This window comes from Ruditapes philippinarum, unplaced genomic scaffold, assembly GCF_026571515.1.
Source record: "Ruditapes philippinarum isolate M1 unplaced genomic scaffold, ASM2657151v2 ctg4249_1_1_1_1, whole genome shotgun sequence".
NCBI classification, from domain to species: domain Eukaryota; kingdom Metazoa; phylum Mollusca; class Bivalvia; order Venerida; family Veneridae; genus Ruditapes; species Ruditapes philippinarum.
In genome coordinates, this window is record NW_026862142.1 from 108,259 (window position 1) to 130,187 (window position 21,929).

A 21,929-nucleotide genomic window follows, 5' to 3' on the forward strand; every position below is an offset into this window, starting at 1 on the left:
CATTTTATACAGCTGAGTATTGAGTTTGAAATCCCGCACAAAATTGGCACATTTTAGAAAAGAAATATCATGATCTGTGTTTCAACGCAAAATTAAAAAGATCAAAGGTAACAATAGACACTTATTTCAGACAACGAATATTGTAACCTTTCTCAGACCCTCATCACAGACGTTCACTTCATATTTTGTAAAAACTCCCTACAAAAAGTATGAAATCTGAATAAATAACTGCTGTGATAAAAGACGTACATAGTATGTCAGACTGTTCTAAATGACGGTAATAGTTGAAAACCTGTAAAGACAACTTAGCTTGAATTTTAACCGTTTTATGTTTCATTCATCACACAGCTTTGTCATATATTTGATATTATAGATAACATTAAAGCAGCACGCCTCCAGATTCATTCTCATTTTCATGGAAATTTTGAAAATGTATTTAAAGGTAAAATATTGTGAAATAAACAAAGAAAGTACTTGACACATTACAATCGGCACTTAAAATCCACGTAAATTACCAAAAAGAGGTCAAAATATGCATAAATAGCCCCTTCTGCGTTAGTAACGCAGTGGAAATATGGTGATAAATACTTCAAAATACAGTCATTAATTGCACATAAGATATAAAGTATCACTTGAATCTTTAATTTGTTCACTTTTCCAAAATTTTAGTATGGTTTTTCCAAGTTTAATTTTCTTGAAATATTTTGGGTCATCTGGAGGCATGCAGCTTTAAAGTTATATTCCTGGTCAAATTCATCAAAACAGATTGTCAAATTAACGCCTTATTGTTATCAAATGCGTTATTTAACTAGTATTGACAAAGTTTTCCAACTTAGAAACGCTCTCCGTAACATTTCTGACCATTCTAAAAAATGCATTTTCTTATTTGACTGGGTTAGTCAAATAAGATTTATATTTTGGCGGGAAGCCCTTCGATTATTTCCGTAAATGTTCGGATCTGAGTCACGTGATATGATTTACCAAACCAAAATAATGGCGGACAATACGAAAGGTGTGTCACGTATACGAGAAATAAATTTTGAGATTGGGAAAGGAAAAAGCGAAAAGTGGAAAGAAACTTGATTTAATTCAATCAAGGATATACTCCGGTAGTGATTCAAAGCGATGAAAAGTTCTAAAAAGGGTAATTAAAACCAAAAGCGACCGTGAAGTTGTTATCTGATTGACAGGTGAGGTGATCATCGTTTTTGTTTGCACTTAAATTTTTCTTGGTCTTAGATCTACTTATAGAAAAATTTCACCTACGAATATATAAACACAGATATTGTGTTATAGTTTTTAGGATGGTTTTGACTTATGATAAAGAAATTAAGCTTGCAGATCCACGTCTGTGTATCAAGTTTTCGTTCACTGTAATTTTCGTACGGACCCATTTTCGTACCAATAAATTGTTAACAGGTTAAATAAAAGATCGGCTGAGCCTACTGGTCGGAGACCATCAACCGGACACTTTTGGAACACTTTTCCGTACAGATTTCATAATTTTTAACCTAGAGACCAACAAATTTGACACAGTTCAGCTAGGTTCTTCTCCTAACTAACAAACTAGTTTGTTTATTTCTAATTGTATTGACACTTATATCAGAGGCTCGACAAGGAGGGTATCAAAATTACCTAAATTGTCTACACTACAGTACCATGTGTCCGGACAGATATGTACATGACGTGATTTAATTCAGATACAAGCTTGGGTGTTTTGCTTTTTGATTTTTAACATGATATACAATATGTCAGTAACAAATGCTGAAGTTTTGGATATTCTATTATTCACTCTGCAAATGATTATAGCTGGTATATGAGGACAGGCATTGCTTTCTTGACCCCCAAATTTCAACGTCAACATTCTTGAAATAGACATTAAAATATTACCATTTACGGAGGTTGAAATAAATTTATTTACTTAATTGTAAAATAAACATGCACTTATTGTTGATAAAAAAAGTGACTGACAACCACTGAACAAAGAAAATACTAAATTAAGCATTTTCCGGGCCGTCCGGGTTAGGTGGTTGTCCGGTTTTGTTGGTCCCCAACCAGTAATCCTTTACAATTTTATGGCGTATGTTCATTGTAACCATTGTAATATCGTTTAAGATGGCCAATCACTATCTTTTAAGAATCATTTAAGACACAACAAAATTATATTTTGAATAACTTTTATTTTCCAATTACATTATTGTTTTTTACTGTAAGCTGTACTGTATAGTAACTACAATGCTGTGAAATAGATTAGACACATGTGTCTCAAAAAGGGTTAGAACTATTGACTAGCAGAACAGACATTTCTTCAAAGCATGTTCAACTATCAAGGGTAGTCCTATAAATGTGACGTCCTTTGATTTTGAGATATTTTTGCTTTTGGGCAACCTTGACCGACATTTAAGCAATAACAAGCCCGTAAGTCTGATATATTGATCTACTATCCAGGCTTGTTGACTCTTCAAAGAAATAAAGTAGAAAAAATAAAATGTTGTCTGGAAAATCGCACAAAAATCAATATTGTTGTCTCATTTGAATCATTTTTGCAGTAAAATTTCAGCATTTCACAATTTGAAAAATAATCATGGAGTGATGGACAATAACCATAATTGTGCTGGAATTGTTAGATAATTCTTATTGACAAACCTTCTTCCTTATAAGCAGTGCAGCAATTCATGTATTGTAATTGGTTTGAATAGTCAAGATTTTAGGCCATGGTACTAGTATGCTATATTTTCAATTACAGAATTAAATCAATTTCATCGTCATCATGTGTTGCAATACCACTACCAGGGACATCAAAGATGACCTGGACTTCAGTGCATATGCAGAGGAGAGTAAGTACACCATTTTTTGTCGAAAGTGACAGGTTATAATAATACCTTTCAAAATTGCTATATATAACTATATACTTGCATAACTAATTTACTTATATAATTCATATAAAAAACTGATTAATCTTAAATACTGCTGAATTCATGTTTTTTATTAGTTTATTGAACCAAATAGTGGATATATACATGTCAACATGTGATCCATATATATCATGATCAGATATTCATATGATTTAAATATTAAACAATAATGACATTTTTTAAGTGGCATATAATACTGTATTAGAAGAAGAAAAAAAAACATGCATTACATGGTTAATTTTGGTCCAATTGAAAGATTTTGGTGTCATCTTAAATGATGAGTTTGATATTTGTATGACTCAATAATATTTTTATAGATAATTGTTCACTGAGGTGAAAAAATAATAGAGGGTCATTATAGGTCTTAAATCCACTTGTGAAAAAATATATATGAGCCGCGTCATGACAAAACCAACATAATGGTTTTGCGACCAGCATGGATCCAGACCAGCCTGCGCATCCGCGCAGTCTGATCAGGATCCATGTTGTTCGCTTACAAACCCTATAACAAGTAGAGAAACGGATAGCGAACAGCATGGATCCTGATCAGACGGCGCGGATGCGCATGCTGGTCGCAAACGCACTATGTTGGTTTTGTCGTGACGCGGCTCATATATGGTTTTTGGAAAGGATTCTGTTATGTAGTCAATTCTCAGACCATACAACAAAATAGTTACAGATTCCTCAAAAGTGGAGTATACTTTCTTAGTTACAATCAAACATCATGAATTACTAATTTCTAGCTTTTTTTTTTTTCAAAGCTATTACATGTATTCTATGTCAGATTGCTATGTTGGCATACAATTGCATTATTTAAATATTTTGAAATGTATCAACATGAAACTTGAAAGACTTGCTTATCAGGACAAAGTGTAATTGTTAAACAGGGGAGCATACATGTTCTTATGAAAGCAGTCATTGAATTTAGCACTGGCCCGGTGGCCCATGGCCAGTGAAAATTAGTTTGGGCCAGTGTAAATTTTAAGAAAATGTAGTTAAATATATAGTAGAATAAATTCAAAACTGGAATTGGGGCCAGTGAATTCAAAATCTTAAATTCAATGACTGTGAAAGCAATATTTTTTTAAGTTATAATTATCCCTTTTAAACTAAGAATTTTTAATAGACTGGTGTTATCACTGCATGCAATACTGCTGTATTTGTTGTTAATAACAAGGGCAGATTCATGTCCTATAGTAAAGGTTGGTGAAGACTGAATATATACAATTCTTATGTAGAATATTTTTCGCTAAAATGAAAGGAATTCCACAATTGTTTTTTTTTAGTCCCCTACCGGTTTACCGGAGGGGACTTTAGGTTTACCCTCCGTCCGTCCGTCCGTCCGTCAGTCCGTCCGTCCGTCCACAAAACTGGATCCCGCGATAACGCAAAAAGTACTGAAAATATTTTAATGAAACTTGATATATGGATAGATGGCAGTATGGAGATTATGCACGTCTCTTTCTTTTCTTCCTATGTTAAAAATTCTGGTTGCTATGGCAACAAATAGACTGAAAATATGGCAAATTTTACACATAACCTGGATCCCGCGATAACACAAAAAGTACTGAAAATATTTTTATGAAACTTGATATATGGATAGATGGCAGTATGGAGATTATGCACGTCTTTTTCTTTCCTTCCTATGTTGAAAATTCTGGTTGCTATGGCAACAAATAGACTGAAAATATGGCAAATTTTACACATAACCTGGATCCAGTGATAACACAAAAAGTACTGAAAATATGTTTATGAAACTTGACATATGGGTAGATGGCAGTATAGAAATTATGCACATTCTTTTCTTATCTTCCTATGTTGAAAATTCTGGTTGCTATGGCAACAAATAGACTGAATTTCAAGATTTCTGATTCTAGTTTTTTAAGTTTTTTCACTGTAAGTTCTTTATTTCTTAAGGTATTTTCTTCAAACTTTAAATATAAATTGCTTGTCATCAACCACATCATATGTGACAAGGTTTACAACTCTAGCACAAAATTTATCAGAATTACCTCCCTTGAACTTAAAATTTTCATGAAAAAAAAACATTGTTTTTTTAATAACTTCTTTTTCTGAATGTATCTACTTCAAACTTCATAAAATGTTTCTTATTATCACTCAACATTTGTGAGTGTTCAATACTCTAGCAAGACTATTTCCAGAATTATGCCCCTTTTGAACTTAGACTTTTTTTTTTGAGAAATTGGTAATTTTTACTCCAACTTCTTCAATCATGATAGGATTTTAAAAATGTTATATTTTGATAACAGGGATGTTTAAAAAATAACTTTAGAGTGTCCTTCAGTCCGTCTGTCTGTACATAAAAACTGTTTCCTGTGATCACTTTTAAAGAACTTTTTCAACAAATTTACTTAAAATAGGAACCTAAGTGAATGGCCAATGGCCCTTCAGAATGTTGCTTGGGCTCTTACCGGTAGGGGACTTATGGATTGCTTGCAATACTATGATAATTGCTTGTTTCTTATAAATCTTAAGCAAGTTATGGTTTAATCTTCAGGTAGCACTAAAGAAAGCCAATAAAATCCTTTTGGAGTTGAATTGAGACACAACCATTCATTTCTGGTTTAGTTATAAAACTGCTACAGACTATAAACTATTCATGGTAAGTAAACAATTATTATATATTTGATTTTGTTTGAATGTTTGATATTTTTATATGATTATTCTTTTGCTCAAGAAATATTTAGATAAAATTCTAGATAGCAATACATAATTGTCATTTGTTGCAAGAAAATTAATGCATGCAAGATATTTTGATGCATAATGTGGAATACTTCATAGGTTTATGGTAAGCATTTTATATGTAAAATAAATGTGAAATGCTTAGTAATGTTTCAAGAAACTTGTTGAAGGCTGACTTCTTTGCCATTTTTTAATGCATGCTTATTTGTCTTGATATTTTATTTCAGGGAATAATATATTTTAGTGTCTGCATCAATCTTATAGTTATTGAGCATGAATGGATTCTGTTTTCAGATGATGGAATACACCAATGCCTAGTACAATCATGGCCCATTAGAAACCAGAACAAACCATGACTGCAAAGGAAATAAGATGCACATAGTCTGAAAGATCTGGCTGGTGTTCTGAATAAGATGACTGCAGGTATGTTCTCATCAGGTACAAAAAAAAGAAATTTATATTGACAGGGTTCCCCCTGGAGCAATTTTAGTTTGCACCACCAGATTGGCCAATCAAAAAAGTTGAAGCCAATGGCTCCAATGTTGGAACCATTAATTCTGCAAAGGAGATATGTCTATCTTTGTTAAGATATGCTAGCAGTTTGGAGTGAAATTTTTAAAAGGATTTATTTTCCTAACTGGAAAGGAGTATATGTCCTGATTAATACAAAGCTCATATGTCTATTTGATTATAGAATGTTCAATGTTTACAGCACCTTTATATGTTAATGCAAATGGACCTACAACCATTATGTATAAATTAATTGGCACCTTTATTGCACTTATCAATTGAAGGATAGAGCTGTGTAAAATCTTTTCAAAGATAATTATTTACATACAGAGATTATATCTAGCATATGAATATGTTAATGTTAAAGGATTTTTCCTTACTAAAATCATTTAAATGAAAATATCTTTCCATTATTTGTATTCATTTTTAGAAGTACAGCTGGCATGTAGGGGTTTCACCAGCACATCTTGATGTATTGTACAAAAGATTTGCTTACACACTACCTGTTTATAGGATGCACAATCTTCTTGAAGCCATAGATTATAATATACATGCAAATAGACCATACATCACCAACAAGGGGGATCTGTTAGGTATGCTACTAACAAAACTCCAACATGTAATGTTTCACAAAAAATTTTACAGAATGAAAGAAAACAGTGTCCAGTTTGTGTTAATAAAGTGAATTGTTTGGAACTATAATAATGTTCAACATAGATGTACTCTGTACTGAGTCTAATATGGATGTAGCATGTTTCTTTGTTTATTTCAATAGAAAGATTTCAGTTCTTCAAACATATAAAGAGGCAAAACCTAAATAAAATGTTGTGCTTTATCTTCTTTGGGCATATAGATTCTCAACATTTTTTTTTCTCATTTTTGCATATGAATATAAATGCTGCATATCTTAGTATTAAATGTTCCTGCCTCTATGAATTATAAGATATTTTTATTGAAAGTGTGATCACTATGCATTTATATTGCCTATATAATATTAATTTCAATCAAAAGAGATTTTGCAGTCTCTGAATAACCTGACTAATAAATTTTGAGGACATAATTACATGTAATGCATTTTGAGAATTGTATACACTTATGATTTTTTGTTATAACAGGCTTGTTAATTTCTCATTTCAGACTTCAGCGAGTCTGGATGAATTAAAGAAGAAGAAAAAGTATCATTATACCATTTTTCATGATGCTATAACTCTGAGAATTAGTGACATGGAGGGGATATATAAAATAGAAAGTTAGAGGAAGATGACCCCCACAGACTTTCAAAATATTTGGCCCAAGTTAGCCCGAAAGCCTACCCGAGCCATTCATGAGGAACATAAATCAAGATATGATTGACTTTTTATGGGAAAGAATGATAAATAGTGTTGTGTTACACTGATTGCCCAACTATTCAAACATATTTAAGCTGACATTGAACACCTGGTATTCATGATAGTTTTATGAAATATCTTTTTAGATATGGCACTGTATCTATCTTGTTTCGAAAAAAAATTCTCTTGATTCATTTGTCATGACTCAAGGTCTGTTTTTAATATTTTGTCAGAAAAATGACTACTTTTTATACAAGTGCAAAATATTATCCAATCTATTAAAGTATAAGTGCTGCTATGAGCTTTAATGTAGTAACAAAGTTAAAAGTATTATTCAATTATATCTTTTGATATACATGTACTATGTCATTCACTTTAGCTCAGCTTTTCTTTTTTTTTTTTTTTTTTGAAAAAAGAAATAGAGGTTGCTGCCGTTGCCTTCTGCAAACTTGAACCTTGTTCATAACTTTTAAAGTTCTTGGTGTATTGTCTAACCTTGGCCTTCTTTCATAATTGACCTTGACCTTCAAGGTTAAATGTCTAAATTTTGGCTTTGCTTGTTATTTGCTATTAGTGGCTTTAACTTTATTGCCCTTTGTTAATTTTCATATTTCATTTTTGTCTTGGCCATTTCTCCTAAACTATATTGTTCACAAGGCAACACATCCGACTCGCGGAGATCTAGTTGTTATTAGTCTATGAATTGTTTGTAGTCCAATCTAGTTTATTAGACCAATGACACAGGGGCATTTTATATAAAATCCTTGTTCAATCAAACAAGGCAAGCCTTAAAATTATCTTTGTATTTACTCCCTCATCCCATTCCAGTTTAGATAGGATAGGTGGGCTGATAAAATATTTATTTTTGTGCCCCCACTTTAGTGGCGGGCATTTAGATTTACCTTTGTCCGTCTGTCCGTATTTCACCTAGAGTCATGAAACTTTACTGTAATGTTGATCAGCAAGTGTAGTTGTTCACCTCGGTATTTTCATCTGGATATTTTTAGTATTTTCAGAGTTACTGCCATTGAATTTTTGCAATTTTCAACTTGTGTCGCATGTTACTCAAGAAGTATTTGACCTACAGCAATGAAACTTTACAGGAATGTTGAACATTATGTGTAGTTGTGCACCTAGGTATTTTCGTCTGGATTTAGTATTTTGAGAGTTATGGCCCTTGACTTAGTAAAATTTTGCAATTTTCAACTTGTGTGGCATGTAACTCAAAAAGTATTTGACTTAGAGTCATGAAACTTTACAGGAATGTTGATCAGCATGTGTAGTTGCGCATCTGGGTATTTTCGTCTGGAATTATTTAGGATTTTTAGAGTTATTGCCCTTGACTTGGTAAAATTTTGCAGTTTTCAACTTGTGTCACATGTAACTCAAAAAGGATTTGACATAGAGTCATTAAACCTTACGGGAAGGTTGCTCAGCATATTTAGTTTTGCACCTGGGGTTTGGCTTGTGGATTTATCCAGTATTTGTAGAGTTATTTCCCTTGACTTAGTAAAAAACATTTCATTATGTTGTTATTTGTTCCTTGAGTGCTTGAGTGAGAATCAACCAACTTTACAGGAATAATGATCAACATCACTAAATTACAGGAATAATGATTTACATCACTGTGAAGATATGAACCTGGGACTTTCATGTGGATTTTTTTCAGTTTTGTTAGTGTTATTGCCCTTGACTTACAGTAGTATAAATTTACAATTTTTCAACTTGTTCATGCATAGCTCAAAAAGTATTTATGTTTTCTTTCATTTCATTCAGCCAAACATAAATAATTTATCATTTAACTCCATAATTTAATATCCTACAGGGATAAAATATAAATAAGAAAGACAATATAGGAGTGGCTACTACAGGTTCACTTTAATTTATCGAATAATTTACAATTTTCAACTTGTTCATGCATAGCTCAAAAAGTATTTCACTTGTAGGCCTGAATGTTGAAAAGAATGTTGGTCAGCATGTGTACTTATGCACCTTGGGGTTTACTTGTGAATTTATTCAGTATTTGTAAAGTTCTTGCCCTTTACTTAGTAAAGTTTTCAAAAAATATTTGACCTAGAGTCATAAGATTGACAGAACAGTGGCGCGTAGGGGGGACCCGTGTCCTATGGACACATTCCTAGTTATTCAAAATGTTTGTCTTGTTTTATTTTTCATTAAAATTATATGTAGTATGTAGTTCAAAAACAAGTTGTGTGCATGAAAGCATCTGTTTTACTTGAAAATTTAGAACCATATTTTCAGTTTCAATTAACAAATATCCCAACATTTGTATATTTACAATTAAGAAATCACGAGACAGTTAAAAAGATGTCATTCTCATTGACACTCTGATTTCATTTTAGTAAACAAATCCTGGGCAATAAGATATTTTAGGTAGCTGTGCTATTTATAGGTAGGTCGCGGGAGTGGGGAACAAACAATATTTTACATTCAGGGGTAAGCCTAAGTTTTTAGGCTTGGTAGGAACATTGCCCTTCCCCAGATAATGGCACCAACTGATTTTGAGGTAATTAGATTTAAATCTCAAGATGGCATAAAGTTTAACTTCCTTTAAATATGTGTAACATTGTAAGGTATAGTTTATGTAACTCACAAGGAAAAATTCTGAATGCCATTAGTTTTAAGATTGGCCCATTTGATTATAAGTTCAAGGTCTCAGTGACATGTAAACTCATTGTCCCAAGGTTTTGAACATTTCCAGGGACATTGCTTAGATTAGTAATTAAGCATTAGTTTGGAGTTAATAAGGTCTAAGGTCACAATGGCTTAAGCATAATATCCTTCATCACCAGAAACCAATAAGGGGTTAGCTCAAGTTCATACAATTTTGTTGGAATTAAGATATTATTTATTTCCTTCTACAATATTGGCCATCTTCACACTTTCTCTTCCTGTTAAGACAGCATGGATTGAATAAAAAATAAAACTATAACTGTAAAGAAGTCACTGGTGTACACTTTTAAGGGTAAGAAAAAGAAGATATGCTGTTCATTTGAAAATATTTTATTGTTGTTTTACTGCCAATGTTCAAATACATGTTTCAATTTATCTGTGTTTTTGTTATTTTAACAACATTCCAAAATGTGTCCTGAAACGTGCTAAGAGAAGTGGAGTGTAAATTAACATTGAAAGGTATTTGTAAAACATTGTTACAATCTGTGATCTTATTTGAATTTTAAAAAAGTACATTTGACATCAGAAAATAGAGAAATAAAGAATTCCTGCAGAAAGCCCAAAATGACAAAATTGAAACTGTTGCAGGCTCTATTTGGTGAGCCTGTTGGAAAGTGCAAGTTACCTTCCATGCCCCCCTAGCACCAGCTTTAGCAGAATTCAACATTTGAACATAAAGTGGTGAAATTTATGGTTTTATGCCATACCGGTGTACATAATCCAGAGATTAGGATTTAATTCTTGGCAATATTATTTTCAGTGGAATGCAAGTGTTCATTGTTAACAGAATAATATTTACACAGGTTGCACTGTGTTTGTATTGGAATGAAATTCTCATTAGTACATTATTTTCCATAATGTGCACTTTTACAAAAGGCTTACATAAAAAACAGGTCTTGAGTGATCATTTTCAAAATTATAGGCATCAGAACTTTAACTTGGTCCTTTTTCCATTCTGGTTTGCTTATAAATTGAAGTATAATTATACATTATCATATATCAAATGGTTGAGTCTGTAGATGTTAAATATGTATTGGCTTTTGCATGCAGTTGACTGGTTATTTAATCTGGTAACACCCTATACAGGTTATTACACCAGATTGCCAAATTATATTTCTTTTCATTATAATTTCCTAACACAGACACTTGGGTTTGTGGCTCAAAACGCCTTTAAAATAAAAAAAAAAAACTTAATATAAGCCATTTTGAAAAAAATTCATATTTCAACATCTATAATATAATACAGATTGAGCACCAAAGCCCAAGTGTCTGTGTTTCATAATATTTACATGACGCACACTACTGTATGCCATATTACTACGATGGAAGCTTGGCAATAGGTACGTATTATTTCTGGTACGAACCGATCATAAAGAAAGGCTAATTTACCGATTTCAAATAACCACAGCAACCGTACGACATAGACATGACCAACGTACGCTCCATCTTCTTGTTTACTGTAGATCTAGTGAGAGTCTCAGACTTTGTTCTTTTTCCGATTGTTTCGTAACGCGTTACGAGGATATAAGCTACATTCCTTAGCTAATAAATAGCTTTTCATATCGTTTATTAATTACAAAACATCAAATAAAATTGCATCCGTCATTTATATTATATATCTCCTAATATCGGGGTCGCAAGTTTGTTGACGTTTCTAATTATAGCGTTTCCGAACTTGTTTCTAATTATAGCATTTCCGAACTTTTCCGTATGCAAATGAGTTAATTCCGAATGAAACCGATCGGGCCCGAGAGCTTTTACAAATGGCGGGGATTTCAAAAACTGGCGATATTATATCCAGTTGCATCCGAGTGTTTCGGCGAAATAAGATTAAAATTGTATAGCAGTTCATCATTAATGAGGATATACTTATGATTTAGGTGATAATTTCTGAAAACTAAGTTGTAGGGTAAAATATCATCGTTGAACGGTATTATAACTTTAAAAGTGCCGATATTGTAAAGTACAGCTGTAATGTTATCTTATCATAAAAATAATCATCAAAATATTTATTAAAATCGCAAAATCGATAAAGCTGCCTGTGCGTAAATGTCATATAGATAAGTATAGACTATAATTATTTTGTTTTCCTAATCATATTTGACCTCCGCGCCGAAGCGCGGCGCCTATTGGAATGAAATGAGATTTTGTGAAAGGGCGACAGCAACTTCTCGAGCCTTTTATAGTTGCCAATAATAAAAGCCGATCATTCCGATCGGTATGAGGGTGCTTGATTATTAAATGTACAATGAATGGCGAACTGGAGAATTTCGCAATGCAAACATTTTCAAATTAAATAACCTTTTCCGTCAATAAATCGCGCTCTTCGGGGTATTTTTGCTTATCATTTTGTAGTACACAGCTGGGTTATTATGGTATGTTATTCCGAAAGCTGTTAATAGAATGATGAGTTGATGACCTAAATATTCCGAAAATCTATTTATAGAGGGATGTACTCCTATTGGTAATTCCCGGTCTCTCCCGGGATTTACTAATGACCGGCGAATAGTACCACACGTTTATTGTCCGGTCTCTCCCGGTTTTGGAGTAGATGTTTGATATCGTTACAGAACAGAACAAATATTTTACAGATAAATAAGCTTTTTTTCAAAATGAATGTTTGTCACTTAGTTTGGTTACAATAATTAATAAACACAGATCAACTCTCGAATTGATTGATTATTATTATACATAAACATACAATTCGAAAAAAAAACAACAACACAAATCGCATGTTATATTTTATCTATATGAGATAAAAACAATAAATATGTACAATAATTGAGAAAAAATGTACATTTTTATGGCATTAATATGACACTATCAACTTTAAAACATTTTATTTAATTTGTTATTCGTGTTTAGTAAATATTCCGAGGAATTATTCAAAGTTACAAATCAGATTTTATGAATTATTCAATTGATTGATAATTTAAAAAATGATAAAGAAATATACAAATGTACATGTATATGGTTTAAGAATAAACAATATTATATATTGAAAGATTAACCATGATTTACTGATTTACTTTTCCAGTTAAGTTTTGACTTATAATCGTCGATCATTATGACAATTGAGTTCTTAAAATAGTAGTAAACGTAAAAACTCAGTATTAAAATAGCGCATAAAACACACACAAAAAAAGAAAAGAAAACAATATTCATAAAATCTGTATTTTTTTTTATTAAAATAGAAATTACATTTATTGAATAATAACCAATTATGCTCAACATGATCAACATGGTAATATAACAAGTGTCATATTGTTACTTAGTGTGAACAGATACCTTAAGAGGGGGTCCTCGCTAATAGCGATAACATAATAAGGGACAATTACACATATGGAACAGAATTAATGCATTTATTCCATCTTGCTTTATGATATCGGAACTTACATTATGCTTGCTTCTATACTTCTTTATGACAATGAAAACCTGCGTTTTGCTGAATTCAATCATGCCTTATGATTACTGAATGCACTTTCATGTAATTGCAACCTTGTGTGTTCCCTACTAAACCATCAAACTCACATATTTTAATATGCTATATGTTTAATTGCATCTTTTTTTAAGGACAACGTATTATGTTTGGTGTTTAAGATAACATTCTTTATAACCATATGTAACATGGTAGTTGTATCTTTAATTTGCTATAAATCTGCCACTTATATTGTCGACATTATGTCAAATAAACTATTCATTTTGATCAATAATTGGCGAATTTGATGCGTCTTAGCATTCATATGCTTCAATATATTCACTGATTACAAATATAATGCAATACATGATCACTGCGCATCGACAACGAAGATGACAACGATAGCGATATTATAGTCGCATGTGACAGTACGCACTAAGCAGTTGGCAGTAAGCATAATGCGAGTTGCAATAATTTGTGTTCATATTATGACAGCAGGTGTCGCTTTGTCGGTACATCCCGTTATTTTCCGGATGATCCCGTATTTTGGCACGTGGAGTAAACAAAGTTACGTCCACTTTATATAGGGGCGTATACAGAACAGTGTTAGTTGGGGACTGACATGTAAATTTACTGAAAAACAAGAGAACACGATGCGACAGACGAAAAGTGCGTGTTTTTGAAGATTCCGCCAGCATGCGGAAAATAAGTTATATATGTCTCTAATAACTCATCCTACAAGTGGCAACTCACCTCTTATACAATTGTTTACACTTCTTTTTGAGCGTGTGTGATAAGTGAAATTGAATTTTATCAAACTTAAAGTGGCACAAAGGTGACATGTGTGTGTTTTTATTTATCTCGTGCGCACGAGATACTATGTCGTGGCCACGGGTTACTAAGTCGTGGCCACGAGATAGCTAAGTCGTGGGAACGAGATAATATGTTGTGGCCACGAGTTACTAAGTTGTGGCCACGAGATAATTAAGTCGTGGGAACGAGATAAGTAAGTCGTTCCCACGACTTAATTATCTGGTTGTGGGAACGAGATAAGTAAGTCGTTCCCATGACTTAATTATCTTGTGGCCACGAGATAAATAAGTCGTTGGAACAAGTTACTATGTCGTGGCCACGAGAAAGTTTAGTCGTGGCCACGAGAAAGTTAATTCGTGCGAACGAGATAAATAACCAATCAAATTACACTATTTATATGAATTTTCCTAACAAGAATGCCCCTACTTCACTTGCCCGTAAAAGTGCCATTTATACAAGTTATTGATTGGTCAAAGATTTAGCGTCATTGTGACCCTGATTTCTGACCAAATTGCCTGAAAATTATTAGGTGTCATCTACTGATCTTTTTAGGTTATATAAACTACGGCTTATTCTTTCTAAATCATTCATCAGACAATGATTTTACATGAAGTGTCATGTTTATCTGACTTGTGACCTCATACATCCTTATAGGATATCTACTGTCCATGGGCAATGTTCCTTCCCAATAAAATAAACCAGGACTAAGTCCCTCTCCAGTTATGGTATGAACAATGTTAACAGGCCTTTGTACGTACAAAATGACCAATTCTTTCATAGAATTGTCCCAACAAAGGGCTATAACTTAGTCAAAATTAATGTCTGATTTATGGGCCTCATGACCCTAAAGACATGTATTAAGTTCAAAGTGAACATTTCAGTATTTTCAAAGATTAATGTTGCACGTAAATCTTTAAACAGAAATTTTCTAAGTTTAAAAAATCATGGTGTAATCTGATTGGTTAATTATCTCGTCTGCACGACTTAGTTATCTCGGTCCCACGACTTAAACGACTTAGTAACTCGTGGCCGTGACATAGTATCTCGTGGCTACGATATAGTATCTCGTTCCCACGACTTAACTATCTCGTGGCTACGACTTAGTAACTCGTGGCCACGACACAGTATCTCGTGCGCACGAGATAAATAAAAACACTCACATGTCACTTAGTAACTCGTGGCCACGACTTAGTACAGTACAAACTTTTTTTCAAAATAATTTGGCTTCACACAAACATTGTGCTTTAAATCCTTTACACTGTAAGTAGGCAGTATGAATATTCATGTATAGTGTTATTACAAAAATATATATGGAAGTTTCTTTTAAAGACAGGCACTACTTTACTTGACCCGTAATAAGGAAAGCAGATTCCTATACATTATGTGTATGTATTTTTTAAAACATATTTAGTAAGAATTTTATAGACTTCAATAAATTTCTGTGATAAAAATATATTACTGAAAGATGTGCATAGTATATTATTAAGCACAAATGTATGTGAATGTGGTGGTGTGTGCGGGATGTCTGATCTATAATCAGACACACTTATGCCCAACATTTATAATTGACTATGCACATGTCACAAAAATAAACAACTTCCTTCTGGTTTAAAGTTGCTTGATATTTGCTGTAGCTCCGATTTGAAAATTATAAACGGTCGAAAAGGTGATGATTCTAATGTTGGCAGGTTTACTTTCCTGTCGTCACTTGGTAGAAGTGTAATTGATTACACGATAGCATCTTACCATCTATTTCCTATTATATCTGACTTTGTTGTACACGATAGTTTTTCATTATCTTCACACGTACCAATACAGGTCAATTTTAAAGCTGACTTTTGTGCTAAATCTGAGAATGTTAAATTTGATGTAAAAAAACTTGTATGGGATATTAATAGAGTTGATGTATTTAATGAATTGTTGTTAAACAGTAGTGATTATTTGAATGAAATTATATCTAAAATTACGTCGTCAAATGTATCTATAACTGATGGTGTCAATATTTCTGCAAACGAACTGTATAATGTGGCACATAAAGTATTTGGTGTAAATAAAACTGTGTATTCACTATCATATAATAGAAAGCATGATAATCCGTGGTTCACGGGCGAATGCAAATCTGCCAGACGAGAATTAAATAGAGCAAATAAAGTTTATCGTGCTACGAGGACAAATGAAAACTATCTTGTGGTTATTAACAAACGTAGATTTTATAGAAATGTTACACGTAAATCCAAATATGCATATGCACGACAACAAAGATCTGAATTACATAGTGTTTCAAAAAATAATCCTAAAAAATTTTGGGATTTAGTTCGAAAATACAAGAAAAAGAGTAAAAATAATTGTAACCTAACAGCCAATGACTTTTATGAGCATTTTAAGTCTCTTTTTTCTGATAGTGATGTTTTTACGAATACAAATGTTGATAATACTGTTAATGATGACACTTTGAATACTCATGTCGTAGAGCAGTTAGATTGTGATTTTAGTATTGATGAAGTTACTAAAGCTATCAGTACTTTGAAACGCCAGAAAAGTGCAGGGGAAGATATGTTAATCCCTGAAATATTTTTAGATTCAAAACATATTTTAGCACCATTATTGTGTAAATTGTTTAATTATATGTATTCTCATTGTATCTACCCAGAATCATGGACAAAGGGTATTATTGTACCCGTTCCAAAAAAAGGGCGATTTGAACAGTGTTGACAACTTTAGAGGTATAATGCTTACTAGTATTTTTTCAAAGATATTTTCACAATTGTTAGACACTAGAGCACGCGCTTTTATTGAGAATAATAGTATTTTAAGTGATTGTCAATAAGGGTTTAGACAAAAACGCAGTACTGTGGATTGTATATATGTTTTACAAACTTTGTTAAATAGAGTTATCCAGCATGAAAAAAGAAATTATATTGTGCATTCGTTGATTTTAAAAAGGCATTTGACCTAGTTTATAGAAATGGAATTTGGTTTAAATTGTTACAATATCAAATGTCGTCTAAATTTATTAATATGTTGAAAACTATGTACATGTCTGTGAAAACTTGTGTCAGATCAAACGGAAATTTGTCTGAATATTTTGACAGTTATATGGGTGTTAAACAAGGAGAGACGTTATCTCCCCTATTGTTTATACTGTTTATAAATGATATGGAAGAAAATATTAAAGATATAAATGCCGATCTAGTAACTTTACATGAAATTCAAATTTTTATGCTTCTTTTTGCAGATGACACTGTATTGTTTTCCTACTCTTTAACAGGATTGCAGACATTGCTTAATAAGTTACATGTATATTGTCTAAAATGGAACATTACTGTAAATACGTCGAAAACTGTAGCTATGGTATGTAAACTTGGAAACAGACGTGAAAATATTGATGTTTATTACGATAATGTTAAACTTAATGTTGTCAATAAATTTTGTTATCTAGGTGTAATGTTATCAAGTAATGGAAAATTTTATAATGCTCAAAAAATTTATCTTGGCAAGCACTACGTGCCCTATTTACTCTTAACTCATTATTTGATGTTGTATCTTTAGCTGTCTCAGAAAAGTTGAAATTGTTTGATGCAATGATTTTGCCAATTTTAAACTATGGATGTGAAATATGGGGATTCCATAAGGCCCCTGATATTGAAAAAGTGTACATAAGATTTCTTAAACAGATATTGCATGTTAGACAGCAAACCACTAACATTACTGTATATGCTGAACTTGGTAAAGTACCATTAGATATAATTAGGAAAGAACGTATTCTTAAATATTGGTGTAAAATTGTGAATTCTCCAAATACAATGGTGCACAAAAGTTTTATAGATAGTAAGCATAACAATGTTAAGGATTCTTGGGCATTATTTGTTAAATTATTACTAGAAAACTTAGGTTTTGCATATTTATGGAATTGTATTACCATTTCTCAATATCAATTGAATGCTGTGATCGAAAGATTGTATAGTCAATATTATCAAGATTTATACTCAATGATTGATACAATGCCAAAACTGAGTACCTATAAAATTATAAAAGATTGCATTGGATTTGAAAAATATTTGACGTGTGTCAAAACTGATGTTTATCGTATTGCATTGACTAGATTAAGATGTTCATCCCATAGACTTGCAATTGAAGAAGGTCGTTTCAGAAATGTTGTAAGAGAAGATAGAAAATGTATATATTGTAAAATGAATGCTATTGAAAATGAATATCATTTTGTTCTTGTGTGCCCGCATTATCGAGATATAAGAAATGCATGTCTCCCTAAATATTATTGCCATTGGCCGACGTCTCAGAAATTTAAAACTTTGTTAACTACACAACAGTCAAATGTTTTAAATAAGTTAGCAAAATTTATATATTTAGCAAATATAAAACGCACTGCGTTTACTGATTAGATTTATATTTGTTCAAATGTAATACTGTATTATTTTTTTTGCATGTAAAGCACATAATTTTGTTTGTGTGGCCTGGTAACATGTACCGATCTTGTATTATACATGTTTATAATTATACGACCCAGTAATCGGAATATTTTATCGGACAATGTAGTAGTCACTTGCAAATAAATTTATGTACTATCGAATTGAAATGTATACATATGAGTGTTTCCATATACATATATATTATAATTGACATTTATCATCATTCTTTGTATATAACATACTCTTCTCATGATATTTGTTGCCGCCTAATATATTCATTTAGGCAAAAAACTGTATATAATGTTTATATGCCTAATAAAATATTGAATTGAATTGAAAAAAAATCTTTCCTTATTATACATGTATATTTTAATGTGTTACATACCTATCCGCAACTATTAGTGACTCTGAGACATTTATTAAGTTAAAAGGCCAATTAATAAGTTTTGCTTTTAATGTCCAAGTCATTAGATAAAGACCTTCGCAAGGCAGGTGCTTAACAACTGGATGACAGCATTATATGTTTTGATAAGGGAGTACACTATGACCACTATTGCATGAAACTTACACGTATATATTCCATCCCAGCTCATCAACGTATCTTTGGGGGTAGGTGCAGCCCTTAAGCCAAGGCCTGAATCCGCCACTGTACGTATAACTGCCCAATTGAATAACTGTTTACGAGCATATTTTTTCTGTTAGACTGTATACATATACATGTATAAAATTATATTGCATAATCCTTACTACTTGTATTTATATTCTTTCCACTGCAATTTATGTATTAAGCGCTTGGTACGTATTTATAGCATTGTCGCCCTCTGTATTTTAACGTATAACCACGATGGCCCTAACGGTATTCCGTAATATATACATGTACGGAAAATTCCGATGATAGGCGAATCATGGAAAAAATCCGTTGATATCGATAACAGAGTTCTCGCCCCTTAACAGTTCACAAATCGCTAGACATTGTTTAAATTGTTTATCATAATGTAAGATGATCAAACATAATCCACAAAGCCTCAGACACCGAGCTTTATTAAGCATAAACACTGAATAATGGATATAAGCGAAAGCTAATAGTAATCACGCCATGCGAGCTGTAAATCAAATAAGTCACATTTTAACAAAATCCATCAGGGAACAAAAAATAGTCAATTTTAAATGACTTTTACATAAAAGTAATACAAGAAAAACTAAACCGTAAATAGTTTGTATAGAGCATGAAGAAAGGTAGCTTATACATAAAGGTATATGACGTTAACATTTTAATATTCCAAATGGCTCGTTCCAGTTTAATAGTTATCACTCAATGAAAGAATTGGTCACTACGAAATGTTTGAATGAAATAATGAAAAATGGAATCCAGAATAATGCAACGTTTAAATATCATAAAGCAAGATGGAATCAATCATAATGCAAGTTCTAATGCCATGTAGCAAGATGGAATTAAGCATAATGCAAGTTCCAATGTCATCAAGCAAGATGGAATCAAGCATAATGCAAGTTCCAATGTCATCAAGCAAGATGGAATTAAGCATAATGCAAGTTCCAATGTCATCAAGCAAGATAGAATAAATGCATTAATTCTGTTCCATATACACAAGTATGGTGTTGATCATGCGTTACACATATGGATTATGAATGATTGTATACATGTATATCCGTTGCTATTAATAACCACGATCATAAAGAAATAACAAGTAATATTCTAATTTCTAGCATGCCGATCAAAGTTATAAATAATGAACAATGTCTTTCGTCCGTTCATTCAAAAGTGATATACAATTCTGGTAAAACCCAATGAACCATTGAAAAGTTTATAAGAATATCTTGTCATCATATATCTACTAGTTCATCTGCACCTGCTGTTTGGACGCCCTTTGATGCTTTGCATCAATGCTTTTCTTGTTGTAACATTTAAATGCAAATAGCATAGTTTAAAAGAACGTTATATTTGATTAAAGTACGAGAATCTTTTTATTTTGCCTCAGTTTTTACTAACAATTTAAGGATATAGATTGCAATGTTGCTATTTGTTTCTATTTGAACTCTTTTGTGTTTGTTTGTTTGCATTTGACGATTCATAAACATTGCCACTCTTTATGTGTATTTGAGTCTGAACGAGTTCCTTTAAAGTCCTCTAAAATTCTTTTAACATTGATGATTGGAAATGAAATGAGATTTTTGACATCACAAGACTGGGAGTACTTTCTATTTTTTTACACCATTTCATGTCAGTTTTACCGATAATTGGTCTTTACAATTTAAGGTAATTATCCCACACATTTTTTATAAATTCATTAATTATCTTTCTTGGCGTTCAAACAAACTCTTTGCACTCAGAGTGCTACGAGTATAACTAAATATCGATTTTCTTTTTTTCCTGAGACGATTTCTTTTTTTTCCGTTTTAAGTTGATTTTGGTAAGATTTTGAAAATATATACATTTAGGCTTTTAGAACTTATTGTTGTTACTTTGCTGTGTTAAGTTAAATTTAAAGATTAAATTTCACCTCAATATCCTGACACATCTTGTAAAAAAGTTGGATGAATATAAAACATTTTTTATTTCAAGGAAGATTTCTGTTAACGAGTATAAAATACAATAAAAGAGATCCATCTCTTTTTTGTTCGAGATGATTTAAAAGTTTCACCACTTCATATTTGATTGAGAGTCATCGAGTGAAATAAGGAATCAATTTTCCTCTATTTAATCGTGTGCTATGAGATCCTTGGTAATCTGAATACACCAGAGAGTCCTTCATCTGTCGAAGACAAATGCTTCCTAAAGTATGTGTTATATAAAGAGGGATATTAGCTGTTTTCAGTACCATGTGAGAATGAATTGTGAATTTGTGTAAAATATTGCTGTTATGTAAACAGCGTAAAACTTTTGCAAAACACATTGTTTTTAAATCTTATGCAGAACAAAAGCAATGGCGGAAGATATTTCAATCTTATCTAAATGTTTATCTTTCATCAAGTTAAGTAAGCGGTATAATCTTCAAGACGTTGTGGCCTATAATAGTATTTTTCCTGCCATAGTCACATTTAAAATGAACAAAACAACAGAACAAATGCATCAATTTGAATTTTCTTTTTACACAAATAAACT

The 21,929-nt window shown here is 32.0% G+C and overlaps 1 long non-coding RNA gene across 1 annotated transcript; it reads left to right on the top strand.

Annotated features, from left to right (window-relative positions):
• The first annotated feature begins 806 nt into the window (after positions 1–806).
• LOC132718088 (uncharacterized) lies at positions 807–9,128 on the top strand. The gene is made up of 6 exons (XR_009624039.1): positions 807–1,190; positions 2,747–2,837; positions 5,434–5,538; positions 5,913–6,041; positions 6,559–6,721; positions 7,266–9,128. It is a non-coding gene; the product is annotated as an uncharacterized LOC132718088 (long non-coding RNA).
• Positions 9,129–21,929: the final 12,801 nt, after the last annotated feature.